This window comes from Cariama cristata, unplaced genomic scaffold, assembly GCF_000690535.1.
Source record: "Cariama cristata isolate BGI_N322 unplaced genomic scaffold, ASM69053v1 scaffold35400, whole genome shotgun sequence".
In the NCBI taxonomy this organism is placed as follows: Eukaryota; Metazoa; Chordata; class Aves; order Cariamiformes; family Cariamidae; genus Cariama; species Cariama cristata.
The window spans coordinates 28,217-38,979 of NW_009594752.1; positions in this window are offsets into that span (position 1 = coordinate 28,217).

Genomic DNA, 10,763 nt, shown 5'->3' on the forward strand with positions numbered 1-10,763 from the left:
CTGCCTTTTCCCTTCCCCTCCCTTTCCATCTGGCATTAAGGGTAGACAAGAGGCTTCTTCCAACACAGATACCGATATGGCACCTGCATTAAATGGCAGGAAAACCAACTGAGACAGTGAGGTTCGTACCCTCCACAGAGATACCGCGTGCACCGCTTCTGAATTATATATGCCATCCAACAACAGTAAGATCTTGAAGTCAGCTCTGAAAGCCAGAGCCTGCTACGTTTGGGATTATATTTAAAAGCACAACTGCATTACTGTCATTGTAATATATTAAGTGAATAAGAAAGATGCTAAGTTCAAAGACCCAAAGGCTAAAATCCTATATTTATTCACACGAGACCCAAAGGATGCACTGGTGATTTTCAGTGCACAGCATATAAGATGCCACTTTCATAAACACAATTCAGTCTTGCCTCCTCAACTGGAACTTCTAACATGTCCACTTTAATTTTGTAGTTTGAGAGCCCCACACTTCACATTACCGTTAACATGGTTATGAGCATTTCTACCCCAAGGTCTTGTCTGATAGTTGCCCGCAGCCTTCAAGCTGTCTTCCTTCAAGTTGCAATTCTATCCTGATTTAAGGGTAACATTTTTGTTTCCGTATAAGTCAATGGGAATACAGAAGATATTTTTTTTTTCTCTCCTAAAAGGACATGAAAATTCTTGCAAAGTTTCTGTTTAGTACCAATGCTGATGAGACACACGGGGGTGGAAAGTCAAGATCCAGCAGGAAGATGCTACCATTGAATAATAACCAACTTAACTACTCTAAGCTTTTAAAAATCACACTTTGTGTATAAGAACAAGTGAAATAACAGGAGTCAGTACTACATATGTGAACATCACAACTTCCACAGAAGGACTTTTAGCAGTGCTTGATTCTGAACCTACTTAAATCAGCACTTGGGCACACACTTGAGCACAAGCTCTAACCTATGCTGAAAACCCCACTGCCATCTTCAACATGCAGAGCTCCTGACAGTAGCAGGCTGCTGGGGAAAGGGAAAATACTTTTCACCCCTCTGTGTTTTGGCGAGCAAAGCCTATAAAATGCTGTATGCATCAGATGAAAGCGAAGTGCACGAGAAGCTTGGAGAGGGCATGTCAGAAAGCTCCCCAGTCACTCCAACCCTCCCAGGACAGAGAAACAAGTGCAAGCCAAACCAAACAATCTGCTCTTTTCTTGTGCCAAACCAATCCACATGGAAACCCAAGCCTGTTGCAGTGTCCTTTATAAATAAGCACAACAGATAATGCTGCTACTCAGTCCTTGTTATCTCCTTACAGCGTAGATGTATAACCCTCCTACAACAGATTGCTCAGGGCTTCTAGATTTTGTTTTTTTAAAATGTTATGTGGGTTCCCCAGCTCACCAACAGTGCATCTCATATTTGTATTGCTACTATATGATACTGAGCCTTCCGAAGGATGCCCCAACTTTCTCCTACTCCAGCTTCTGCAAGTGTCGTGGCTTTGAAACATTTCTAAGTGTGCACCAAGCCCAAGTTAAGCTGGAAAATCACCATAAGGTACATTGACTATTTAAATTAAGTTTCTCATATGAAAGGTTTTCTTACTGGATTTGAAGCCTCCCCCATATTTGTCTTCAGAAAGCATTAGCCACTGCCTAGGAGATTACCAACCACCACTTGGAGAACTCTACCAATTTTAAATTAGATTTTATCAGCAGTAGTGTGTGCACAGACACTATGTACGCACAGAAGAGTTCATCTGGGCAGACACCTTTTTTTGCTGGTTTTGGTTTTTTCTTTCCTGAGACAAAGCCCACACCACAAATATGCACAGCAAAACCTCACGGCACCCATGGGCCAGCAGTGAGGAACTGAAACACGGAGAATTGATTGAGATCTCCACACCACCACCACATTCAGAGGCTGACAGAGCGTTCTGGGAAGTACTCGGAAGCTTCGCTGTTTCCAGGCACAAAGCTCAATTTGACAGAGATAAACACTCCAGGGGAAGAGGGAGGAAAGACTTCCTGCAAGCATCACCAGTAGCGCACGAGATCTTCGCTACACCGCATCACTGCCACTGACATCAGGAAAGGTCAGTTTGGTTTTTAAACTGCTTCAATTAGGGTGTTAAGAGATGACCCTAAAACATCTCCTCCTCGGCAAACAGTAGTAGTTAAACTAAACAGCAGTCCTATTCACTCTCCAATAAAGCTGGAAAAACCATTCTTGCTACACAAGAAACAGCTCACTTCCCAGCACGAAGGCCTGACCTGCTGGTGAGTTTAAGGTATTAAGTCGCCTTTTTAGTTTAGGCCTTTGCTTTCACTGGCAGCTTTCTAGAAAACCGCAGCACCCCCAGGAGCTCCCATCCGAAGGGTGTGCCAGCACCGAGCCCGGCTCGCCATCCCACTTTGCCCCTGGCCGTAAAACCGGCAGGTTCCAAGCCGCAACAGAGGGTTGTGCAAGTACACAGGCTTGGTGTGGTGATCAATAGTGGTACCAACAAGCCACACTCATATTTTCAACAGGGCCCCACAGGAGGGGAACACTCATTAGTTAAGTGTGGTTTTAAAAAATAACTAATGGTTCCTCAATGAAATATCCAAGAAAAATGATTAATCAGACTTGGAAAAAACCCTTATTGATTGCATCTCTCCATGCTGTAAGCATTCCCGCAGTGTTAAGTTACTGTTCCTGCCAACGATAGCGCTATTACAAAACCATGAACGGAGGTGTGGGATTGGGAAACTCCAACAGTTAACATTTCCATCAGCGGCATAAATCAGAGGTACCAGGAGCCTAAGGGCTAGTCACGGTCCAACAGGTTGCCAGATGGAGGCACGCTGGCTGTACTTTGATCTCCCGACCCAATACAGGCCTGGAGCACAGCGCAGAAGATACACTCCTTAGCCCGAAGGCGTATTTTCCACCGCCAGGGTTATGCACATGCTTCCAGAAGCCATGGGAAGTACAGCTGTACACCCCTGGGATGACGAGAGTACTGCCCCACCGCTTCCCACCCCCACCGAGCAGCAATGTTTTATATGGGAATCGCATTGGATATTTTACTCTTTATGAAGGTACTATAAAGCATGATCCATCTAACATGAAAATCTGTCAATATAACTACAAGCAAATTACCAAACATTAGTTTTTCCTCCTCGTGAGGTCTATCAGCATCAAGAGATGATACAACATGCTTCCCCAGGAGTCTGTAGCTTGCAGTATCTTCAGAACGGCTAACAAAAATAACCCCTTCTCAAAAATGTATTATGCAACTCCTCTTTTCAACGCAAGCATCTTCCACAGGGACAGGAAAATATATGCACAGGACCTGCCAAGCCATAGAGATATTAACCACATGCTGCTATTAGAGAAATGCCAATTAAGTGACATTTTTACTGGGAAAAACGGCTTTGACCTTACATTCACTTCTTGCAGGAACCTGCAGGATGAAGCCTCATCATTTCATCCCCTGTCCAGTCAGCAGCAGGGAGCCTGGAAGGTTTGTAGTTAAGAGGGAACAAGGGCAATACATAACAGCCCTTTGTAAGGCAATTAATCACGAGCAGAATTCCCATTTGGCAGACTGGGAGGGATGGAAAAGGTAGGTGCTGGGTGCCAACAGCAGGACAACACCCCACGACTACACAAGCTCAGGTCCAGGAGCAGTCCCAGATGCCCCTTCACTCCGACCGTCCTCAGCAATGAGCTCCTCCAGCACATCAGCTATTCCCAACAAGCCAGGGAACGTTGCGGAGGGTCACTCCTTTCAACAGGAATTTCTGATTCAGTTCAGCTCCGAAAGCAGCAAGCAACACCTAGGCAGAGGGGGCTTTACAGGGGTCAGGAAAATTAGGAGGTGGTGCTCAGCTGGAAGCCAGCTAATCAAAAACCAGAGCACAGGGACTTTTCCCACTAACTTCCAGTCACACTCCAGTGGTGAACTCCCAGAATAAATCGCTTGCCAAAATAAAAAGGATCAACATCCGACACAACTGCTTTCTGTTTCTGAATAGCAGGAGCATGAAAAAGAATTGCCAAGTGTCCAGACAGAGAAGAGGAAAGAAAACCCAAAGCCAGAGGACAATGCATTTCTCCGAGATAGTTATCAATACAAAACCATTTTCTACCTGTGTCTTAAGTTCTTCTGCTTAGGATTCACCTCCATTAAATAAGATAGTTTTGGTGTCTGAGCTGGTATATAACATCCTTTTATAACAGAACATGAAAAGAAAAATCCAGTTTCTCTAAAGTAAAAGAAAAAAACCAAACCACCCCACCCCACAAAATTATCCCTGAAATGAAGCCATTACTACTTTCAGCCAAAAAGCCCTAAACGCAATGGTATGGAGGAAAACCAGAGATGCAGGGTGGCTTTATGAGTGAAATCAACTGCCAACTGTAAAGAGTTCACCTACTGGAGTGCAGCAAGACAAAGTTAAAGAAATACCAAAAAGTTAAACATTAAACCTATTCCAACAGCTCCTTGTAAAGTTAATGACCTACATGTGTATTTTTTCAAATGAAAGAGAAAGCACGAGTTTTAAAGTGTTACTGAAAACCAAGCACATCCACAGAAGACTGCTGGAAGGATATTTTAAGCTGACCAAAACAGTTCTAAACCCAGATTATTATTTTTAAAGTATTTTTCCATTCACCCAGAAAGACCAAGCAGGATCTAGAACAAGAAGTGTGACTATATAGAAATTGGTGACTTTCAGAGGAAAAAAATAAGGGGGAGGATCCTTGCCCCACATTGTTCACAAAGGCCTGATACTTGAATATTGGGCAACGTAGAAAAACTGAATGACATTTACATTTATATGAACTGTATGAAAAAGTCTTTATGTTTAAACTATTCTAAAACTGAACTAACACTACGGTTGTATTTCAACCTTAAAAATGGTTTGAAAATACTTCCAATTAATAATTTATGTAACAGTCAAGTACAGTACTGGAATACATACCGCAGATTAGATTTACTGCCAATCCTTGATAATCTGGTAATCACACTGTAATTAAAATTTACAGGCATCTTTGGGGTTTTTCTGCTTTATTCCACTGGTTGCCTACCTACTATTTTTGAATCTCACAGAATTAACTATTTTCAAGCCAGCAATACTACTGTCAGCGTCTTCCTCCATCGTAGTGAGATCCAGAAGCAAAAGAGGCTCCCAAGTACCTCCATACACAGCACAGCTTGAATTCAAATTGCACAAGTATTTATCACTACTCAAAAAAGTAAACAGTTCTTATGCACTTAAACATACCGTAACAATATAAAGAGAGTCCTTTTTATTCACTAGTAACACATAACGCTCCTGACTTCTAAAGCGGCAAATGAGGTTTTACAGAGATTGAGTTGAGCGACGCTATTAGCTATTTCAAGTTCTTCCCTTCCTTTCAGCCTTTCTTCGGATTTGTTAAGGTTTGTTGAGTTTACCTGGGCAGTTTGGGTCAGAAGACCAGGACCTCTGCCTAGAAAGGTGCCCCTCATACTAAACAGCAGCACGGTACTGACAGCAAAGGAGCAATCTTTCTAGTTGCTGATCACTCTCACCTTACCCAAAGAGCTCAAGTTACTCATTACAATTTAACAGATACCAGTACACATTAAAAGGAGCAGGCCCAGCAACTAGACTTCAACCTCTGCAAACCCAAGTGTGAATGCTAATTAATACTGAAATGATTATGCCCAAACAGAAAGCTAACGATGCTCATCACAGGAGTATAATTATCAAAAAGGGGAAAAACTTCAGATTTGTATGCATTTCAGCAAACCGTGCAGACTGCCACCAGAGCTCTGGTAATGTGTGGATTTATTACCTGATCTTGGTCACAGTATTGTCCTCTTTCTTCACCATCAGTTCACTACACAAAACTCAGTATTTTAGAAGGGAGAATACAAACTCTGCTTTTTGAGCTCTAAACTCTCCAAAATTTCACATTAGTGAATCTGAGCTAATTAGAACGAAAGGCAGAAAATCAGAAAAGTTTTTTGGACCAAAAAAATGAAGAGGTATATTTTATCAGCAACTAAATGTTTATTAAAAAGTTGCAAATTCGATGCAGGTTCCGCACAGGGAGAGTGGATCTTGACCACTTACCAGTTACCTACCGCAACTGCCTGCGGCCAGGCTGCTGCAGAGCTGGTTGCTCTTCTTTCACCAGGTCAAACTGGACATCAGTTATCCCACCTGCTCCTATCTCCATCCAAGGTCAAAAACCAGAACCATAAGCACTGTGGCATCATCTCAGCAGCCAAACCCACCTTACTGTGCCCAACAGCAGTATTTAACCCAGGTAAACATATGTAGTGTGTTTCTTGATTTTAAGATATGTACGGTAGCTGTAAGAAGAGACATGTGGTCCAAAGTATGGTAAGAAAAGTATTGAGTTAAGTGAGAGAACACTACAAACTCCCTCTGAAAAGCACGTAAGGAGCTACTGGCTATGGTTTACTACCACTCAACGCATGTTAAAGGAGGAAATATTAAAGAAGAGACAGAAATGAGCATGGATCTCAGATTGTTACCTGATGCATTACCTGTATTACCTGATTTACTGAAGCCCCAGTTCTGCCCTGCCTACTCAGAATCCCATTGACATTAACTTATTTTATGCACAAATCTGTTTGCTTTAGCTGTTATTCAACACAGTTCTACAGATAAAGCATGGTATCCAACCTTCACAGGCTTCTAAACATTTCAGTTGAACAAATAGAGAACCAAGCCCTACAATGCCAGTTGCATGACCAAAGGCCCCATAAGCAAAGCATTTTATCAAGCGTAAGATAGCAAAGAATGACTAAAAAAGTAACTACATTGAAGCATAAAGCTGAAAGAGGAACAAAATATTCCAAGACAAATAAAAGCTTCTCTAACACTGCTTACAGGATGATGTAGTGATAGAAATACATGCACCCAAACCAAATCTTAGCTCTATCAGCCACAGGCAAGCGGCTGATATTAAAGACAAAAATACATACACACAAGCATAATGCAATGCATTGATCCAAAACTGGGCAAGAGCGAGCAAAGAAGAGGTCTTTCTGTTTGTGACATCCTCCAAGACATCTCTTGAAACGATACAAGTAATTTTTCAAGTCCCCCTCAAAACATTTTCTCTAAGATTTAATACCGGTCCACATCAGTATTTTTTTGCCAGGCACCAGAGTAAGGAAATGCTACCCATGTGAGGAAATGCAGTGATCAAATTATGTATAACAGTAAATCTCAGAAGGTGATCAAATTATCACAGCCACAGGAAGATTTTAATTAGCGGCATAACAAACAACAGTAAGAAAGACCGTGTTCTTCAAGCTAGAAGCACAACTTGACTCCTAAACCCTTTAAGCTAGCAATTGTAAAATACGTTCTTAACCTGTAATACCGCTTGCTGTATTCTGTAGGTAATAGGAAATACTACTCCATAATCCTTTAGGAGCATTAAAAGTCAATCAGGCCCATAAGCTGACTTCGGGCAGCAAACTGCAGTTTAAGATTAGAAAGCAGTTGCTACAAAGCAACCCATGTGCTGTAAAACAGACAAAAGCATCAGAACGTGTGAATGCACAGAGCCTTGGAGCAGCAAACTACTACATCATCTAGGAAAGGGCCCTGATAACAGGTATTGCACAACCTTTGGATTTATAGTCTTAAATTTTTCCTATCACACATCTTGTTACTAATTGCTGAGGTAGTGCATGCTATGATTGTTATTGTGTTGCAGTGTTTTAGGTAAGTGGGAAGATTTGGCTTGTAACTAAAGGCTCCTAATTTGAATCAAATGAACAAATTAAGAAATTAGTGGAAATTATTAGTAAGAAATCACGTGCACATAAACAAGGGCAGGTTTTTGCATGTGCTTGGTACAGTTTCTCCAACAACAGCTACATCCTTCTATGCAATGGCTGAAGCATTTCAATGAGCGCAAGAATGTCACATCTATAGATAAGCGAGAGGAAGATTTATAGGCATTATGTCGTCGCTGTAATCAGCTGTCAGAGAGTTACTGTGTCAGTTTTGCAAACAGCAAAGGAGTTACTAAGAGGGAGTCAAGAGGATATGCAATTTACAAAACCGCTTTAGTAACAATTTCCTATTTGTGAACAGGTTTTATCAAACTGAAGGATTTTACCTAAGCTTTTGTACTCAAGACTTGTGGAATAATGATTTTAAAAATCCTCCCTCAAAAGGTAGCAAGATAGAAGAGAAGAGGTACTTCTCTTTCAAAATACAGGTTTTACAGTTAGTACACCAAATATTTTCAACAGATATGCCAGCAGATAGATCTTTAAGAAGTTACATGGGAATAGAACTCTTACGCAAGGCATAATGTCCTATAAGATGAATTTATAGCAAGTGATGAAGCTATAACATTCTTGGTAGAACTTTGCCACTGGCTTTCTGAAAGAGCAGCTTTAAATGGTCATCGAAAGCAACCCTAAGCTTCTGAAAAGATTGATCATATGTAAAAAGATGGAATACTTACAAAGATTATTCTATGAATAGATTCTAAACTTAACTTTAGAAATCTTATGTATCAACAGTAACACATTCAATCTTTCAAACAAAGTCCCTTATAAACCAAGGCCCACATACTTTGGGATTATAATACGGCAGTATTGACAGCATCAGTCAAGAAGAGATTTACCTGAGTAATGCATTAAAGTCTAATTAAATGTTTTCATAACATGAAGTATGTTACGACAGGGCAAAGGCACATTCCCCTTCATATAACTCACATTTCTTAACTCTATGCACTAGAGCTGAGTAAACAGTATTCAGTTAAAAATATACACTTTATTGAATGTCACTATTGCACCAGTATCTATTTTCAAGATTCAGTCCAGCCAACTGCATGAAAGTGAGTTTCATAAAGATTTTACACCTTATGAAACACTAATGCTCACAGACCTACCAGACAGGCTAGTTAAAGCAATTCAAAATACCTCAAGAATATATTTTAATAATTCAAATGAAAGTAAAAAGAGCAATAGCAGCAAGTTCTCTTTTGTCCTGCTGTGCACTGGGCAATTCAAACAGGGTATTTTAAGACCCTTAGAATCTTTAAGTCTTTCACCTTATATAGTGGGGATTAGCATTTGCAAATACTAGTCGACCTGTCAGTGTTTTGTTAAAACTGAGTGCTATTGCAAATTCTTCTGTAAGGCTTAGCCAGGCCTAGAACTGCTGGACGAAGAAAAATCCCATCCTTTCTGCTGCTGGCCTAGGTCCAAAGCTGAACAGCAAGACCAGAGCAGGGTCCTGGTCCCAGCACCCCGGCAGCTGCACTGCATCCCCAAGACCAGGAGGATGGGGGGAAGACGGGGCAGAGACATCAGTGGGACAGCTCAGGTCGGGCTGTGCTTACTACTTCGGACCCCACACCGGAGCAAAGCTGACCACGTACGCACGTGGTGTTGCAGCTGAGCCAATGTGCCGTCCTGGACCTCAGGGTGGAAAGAAAGCACAGCGCAGAAACCTGAGAAACGAAAAGCCTGCTCCAAAACCTATGCACCTTCAACCAAATGCAACCTGACTCCGTGTGCAAGCGACTCGGATTTCTCCGCATTGGCGCTCTCTATTATGCAGGTCTTTTCCTTGCTGCCCACAGTTACTCCACCCTCAGCACCATGGAAAAATAAATGCTGACTGCATACAGCAAAAAAGCTATCTATTTGAAAGTGAGACAAACATATACCTTGTGGAGAGATTTGTCTAGTTCAAAAACGCGAGAATATTTTCCACCAAATTATACACCTTCCTGGCCACTACTGTGAATTCACAGAAGATGCAGTATTTTGGCACCAATGTACAAGGCCCTTGCCAGAGTTCCCTCACCTTCTGGAGACCTTTTCTCCAAGCACTGAGATCTGAAAGCAGAGTTTCTCAATCTGCTGCAGTCATTTTGCACCAGAAACAAAGCAACCAGAAATAATGTTGTGACATCGAGGGGTGGTGGTATTAACACACAGAAGTCAACAAGTTACTCCACACTTGCCAGAGACATCAGTGCTGTTTAAGATGTCATTTACTGGCTCATAAACTGCTGGCCCTGCTCCTGCTGCGTGACACCCCACTGCCCAGAAGAGCCCAGTAACAGAATAATGTATGGCAGCATGCTTCTCGCTGCGCAGAGAGCTACAGGAGTTCAGCACAGAAAGAAAAAGCAGCAAGCCTTCCACCTGCGGAGAGCAGAGGGCACAAGTGCCACGGCAGCTGATGGAGAGAAAGATGCCTTCATTGATGGGTCAAAGCTGCCCAGGAAGCCTTCTCTTTCACACTGGCACCAAAAGACAGGTTGAAATACTGGCTGAATGAAGTATCAAAATAAAAAAGAAAAAAGGAAGAAGAAAAAACCCAACTCTGCCTGATTTTAAACACTTTCATCAGTGACAGATTCTCCTTTGATAAAAACGACTCTCCAGAGCAGGGGCTGGAAGAAGTTGCAGAGCACAACTTTGTAGTAAGCTTAATTTGTCGGTGCAACAAAACACAGCCTATAGTTATAGGCTACCACCACAAAAGCATGAGTTTTGCCTCATGAACGAGCCTCAGATCTGAGACAACATTAGTTTGAAACTTAAAAACATTTTACTGGGATTTTATTTTACCTTTAATATTGTTTGGGGGGATGCTTCATTTTTCACTACAGCTAGCTTCAGCTTGGTACAAGCTCTCCCTGGTCACGCCATCACATGACACCCAGAAGCACTGAATGAATTTCTTTGTTCAGTTTCTGACTTCACCCTATAGCAAATAACTACATTTT